Source organism: Lactuca sativa, chromosome 3, assembly GCF_002870075.4.
Source record: "Lactuca sativa cultivar Salinas chromosome 3, Lsat_Salinas_v11, whole genome shotgun sequence".
Classification (NCBI taxonomy): Eukaryota; Viridiplantae; Streptophyta; class Magnoliopsida; order Asterales; family Asteraceae; genus Lactuca; species Lactuca sativa.
The window spans coordinates 63,074,631-63,079,498 of NC_056625.2; the positions used below are offsets into that span (position 1 = coordinate 63,074,631).

The window sequence follows — 4,868 nt, forward strand, 5'->3', positions numbered from 1 at the left end:
ACATGTAACAAGATAATCGAAATCGATATTTCCTATCTAAATAGCTTTATAAATGGGGTATCCAGACAAATCAATTAACTAAATTCGGGATCAAATTAGAGATTCATAATACTTATACAAAACCACATAGTAAAAATAAGATATGTATTGATTTTAAACAAAATTATATCAACTTTTATCACTAATATAATCCATTTTGACTCTCACAATCAGTAACGGAATAGAATTTTCTGTCTACTGTTATGAAAAAGGCAACATATTCGATTTGAAGTTTTGTGATTATTAGTAATCAATATAAAATAAGCAAAATCTTAACCTGGTTGATTTCATTAAAAAAGAATGTACACTTTGATCAAATAAAGATTCTTTCCGAAATCTTGAAAAGCAATAAAAAATGTTTTGACACATCTCATTGCTACAACTAATTTTATCTTGGGAAAACACAGAATCACACAATGTCAAGTTATCGGTTATTTATGTGAAGAGTTGGTGGTTGAAATCTTGATAAGACTACCTCCCAAATCCCCCTTAAGGTCCTCGTGCAAGAAAATATTTGAACTGAACCCCAGAATTTTATATCCTGTAAAAAAAAACCATTAAGATTTATCTCACCATTAACTAACATTTACGATGAATAGTTAGCAACATCAATTTGCGATTGATTATCTATAATTCTATTCGCTACAAATCAACACCGACAGTACTATCGGCAAGATCAATAAAAAAGAGACACCGGCGAACGTAAACAAAGGAACCGGTCAACGGTTGCAGCCGAACCCATACCATCGACAACTGTAACTATATCCACGGCTAGATCTCCGAAATTGGTGGATCCAGTGATGGGGTTTTCTTGATGAATGTCACAGATGGTGGGAGCTTTGGACTTTGATCACCAGATTTCGCCATCAATCAGGGTTTGGGCATCTTTGGTGATATCGAAGATTTACAGGGGAAGAACTTGCTTCGATCTCACTCACTTTCTCCCTCTAACTCTTTCTCTCTATCTCACCCACAACGGAAGAACAAACAAACGCCATCGCAGGAGGACTTCCGATTGACAAATTCTCCGAGACGATCGAATGGTGTCGAGGTGTTTGGGTATAAACTGAATAAACGGATTTCAAAGAGGAGGTACACGTGTAACATCAAATTCAAGATAAATGTTACCATGCGGACTGAAACTAACATGGACAGGGTGTTGACGAGCAAATCGATAAATGGAATTAAATGAGGTGATGAAGATGAACAAGAAGTTGCTGATTGGTATCATTGTTGATCAATTGTGTGTTTGATTCTAATGGGCTTTAAGGTTTAGTTCATCTACCTTGCTTTTATAAGGAAAAGAAATGGAAAAAGAATCCGTGGGGTTTGCTTCTTCTTTAATATACTGTGGTGTGTTCTTTTCCATCAGCAACCATTTTGATTTTAATTTTATATTCACATGATGTCGATAAGATTAAACAACAGGGGATCATTCAACTTTCAAATTGATACTATGTTTTATGTGTGTGGAGTTTTCTTAATAAAATTTTAAAATAACACATTAATTAGGGTTCATATAACTATGATTTGATTAGAATTTAATATAGGGCTGTCAATTCTCGACACGACACGCGATACGACCCGCGACACGACACGAAATAAATGGGTTTGGGTTGAGTTTTTCAACCCGCCAACCCGCTAACCCGTCAACTCGCCAACCCGTTTATTAAACGGGTCATATATGGGTTTCTCAAAAAATAAACGGGTTGACCCGCCAACCCGTTTATATTCTTAATAAAAAAATATTATATTTTTAAATGTATTTATGTATCAAGTATTAATATTTAATAAGTATTATATAATATATACAATTTATTCATAGACTAGTTGATTGTTTTGACATTATTACTCGTGGTGGATGGTCTAAGGTCATAAGTCGTAACCTATAAGACTAAGTCTGTAACATGTTTCTATGAATGTTTTTAATTTTCATTTAGATGTTTAAGACTTAAATATCTGAAACGTAGACCCACGAACCCAAATCTGACCCACGAACCCGCCAACTTGTGAACCCGTATAAATAAACGGGTTGGTGGGTCATATATGGGTTTAAGTTCCAAACCCGTCAACCCGTGACCCGCCAACCCGTGACCTGTATATTTAAATGGGTCGTGTTTGGGTTGGCATATTTTGACCTGCCAACCCGCCAACCCGCGACACGCCAACCCGAACACGACACGATTGCCAGGCCTAATTTAATATTTAATTACGGGGTTACTCATGCATAATTCAAGTTTAAAGAAATGGACACTGGACACGTGTTTCTCGAAAATCATGAAGTCGACATGAAAGTTTTATGTGGGTTGAAAGGTGGTAATGCTGTACATTTAATTATATAAATAGAGTTATTTATATAAATTTGGATTTTGTCGGTAAAGATCTTACATCGAAGATACTGATAAGTGATAACATTAAGTTTGATTCTAAAACAAGATTTATTATGTCGATTGAATCCAACTTCTTTAAGATTTATTCTATAGTCGATTCTTTATTCTTTTGAACTCTGATAAATACATCATATATGTTAAAAAAGATTATATACGTAGCAAAAAATTATCCTTTCAGCTTGATTTCCCCAAGTAGGATTTCCAAAGAGATATTTGAGATGTATAAACAAATTAACAAATCCGTGTTCATGAGATGTTTAACGAAATGTATAATTTTATATGGGATTTTAATTTGGATTTTTAAATAATGAAGTTTTTTATTTGAAACTAGGATTTTACGGGTCGTGTCCTGCAACGACAGTAATGTATTTCAAAAGTAGTAGAAAATAAGTTATTACGTGTTGAATAGAAGTTAGGAAAACTTAAATTGACAAACGACAAAAGTCCTGGGCCAAAGCTATGCCAAACAAAAATAGTAAAAATTGTATTATATGTGACACAAACATAAAAATAAGTAAGATTTTTTTCTTAAGTTGCCGAACGAAAATTCAAATAATTAAAAATATATTATATGTGACTCGGCTCATATGTAGGAAATGTACATAAAAATAAACATAAAAACGTAAAAGAAAATTACATCGAAACATAAACGAACTCAAATTTATACATGCACGGACATAAAAAAAACAAATGTTTTTTTAAAGGGAAAATTTCACTGTAGCCCAACCAACTATTAACTTTTAGTTTAAATGATCACTCATTTTTTTTTTTTGGGTTTTTAAGGGCATAAAGTCGATTTTTTTGGGTTAGATTGGTCTTTTTTTCGAAATGTGAAGGGGTAATTCGGTTACCCTTTGCCTTGTCATTAAATGAAGTGTAACGTAGGAAGTTGAGGTGTCGATGTGGCACTAAGTAACATCCACACGGATACTTATATTATGTTTTTTATTTCAAATGAAGAACAGCAAAATGTTTGCACTCTCCATTACACACCCACAACCTTTTAAATGTTTTAATATTAAATAAGGACTAAAATTAATGAGCATGAACATTCAAATCATGATCATCTTCAAAAAACATTCAAACCATCTTCTGCAAATTTTTAATAAACCGAAAATGAAAATTTATGAAAATTTAAACAAAGAAGATGAAAAAAAAACATTCAAACCATCATATTTGTTATAAAAAAAATCCCATAACATATCTTGTTCATTTCTAATCTAAACAAGAACAAGATTCAAAAATATAAAAGTAAATTAATAATAAGGTGTTTTCAAATCAATCTAAAATTTGGGATCCGATAAAATGATGTCTAAACCCAGATTTACTAAAGGAAAAACATTCAAATCATCTTCAACAACAAAAAAGTTTCAAGACAGTTCTTTTTTTAACCAGAAAAAGCTTGAATCGCATAGTATCGAACATGTCCAATTGGTAGCTCCAATTTGTATAAACGGAACACGAAAGCATAGATGAATCTCCTCTTTGATCTTGATTTGAAAAAAAAATGCAGCAAAATCCTAATTTTCCAAAAACCCTAGATTTGATGATAAAGATTTGGTGTATAGATGAAATCTGAAGATAGAGGTGAAGATTCGATCTATCATCATCAATCCACCATCTTCCTCTTTAGAATCCTAGAAAACAGAAACACATAAACCATCTTCGATCTACCACTGGAGATGAAGATTAAAAAAAACCCAAATACAAAATCGAAGTGAAGGTGGAGATGAACGTTGGATTTACAACAGGTGACTGTTGTTTGGAGATGGTGGCTTGCTTATGGATATCAACGACATTCTATGGTGGTTCCAATCACCAGTCGAGCTCGAGTATTCCCTTTTCCCCAGATTCCTAACAAAATTAAACAAAATAGAAAGTTAAACTAAAAATTTTGTTTTGAAATTTAGGATTGTATATTTGTGTATAAAAGATTTGCTTCTTTACCTTTCATCGAGAACAATCTCAAATCCAATTTTTGTTTATGGATGCAAGTCAATAGAGAAGAAGGTCAAAGAAATTAAAAGAAAGAAATAATTGAAAGCAACAATAGTTTTTTTTTTTTTAATTTTTATTTATTTATTTATTTATTTATTTTTTTGTAATAGAAGCATTTCAAAAAATGTCACATGAATTTTTCTTTTAATTTTAGTTCCTAAGAAATATAAAAAAAACAAATAAGTTTATTGTAACTGGTAAAACCGGCATCAAATATAGTCATTCCCTGATTTAGCAGGTAAAATACAAGTTTTATGTCCCTAGAATGCAAAAAAAAAAAAAACATGAGTGACCTTTTAAAACAAAAAATGATAGATGGTTGGGTTACAGTGACATTTTCCCATTTTTAAAAATCAACGAATGAAAGTTCTGAATTTACACCGAAACAATTTACACTGAAACGTTAACATTCTTTAATTTATACCGACGCATATGGAAGTT

The 4,868-nt window shown here is 32.0% G+C and overlaps 2 long non-coding RNA genes across 2 annotated transcripts; both read right to left on the reverse strand.

Annotated features, from left to right (window-relative positions):
• Positions 1-306: 306 nt before the first annotated feature.
• Positions 307-1,436, reverse strand: LOC122196866 (uncharacterized). Its single transcript, XR_006189176.1, has 2 exons — positions 784-1,436; positions 307-580 (listed from the first exon to the last, which is right to left on the reverse strand). It is a non-coding gene; the product is annotated as an uncharacterized LOC122196866 (long non-coding RNA).
• Positions 1,437-3,707: 2,271 nt separating this feature from the next.
• On the reverse strand, positions 3,708-4,494 carry LOC122197003 (uncharacterized). Its single transcript, XR_006189777.2, has 2 exons — positions 4,377-4,494; positions 3,708-4,283 (listed from the first exon to the last, which is right to left on the reverse strand). It is a non-coding gene; the product is annotated as an uncharacterized LOC122197003 (long non-coding RNA).
• Positions 4,495-4,868: the final 374 nt, after the last annotated feature.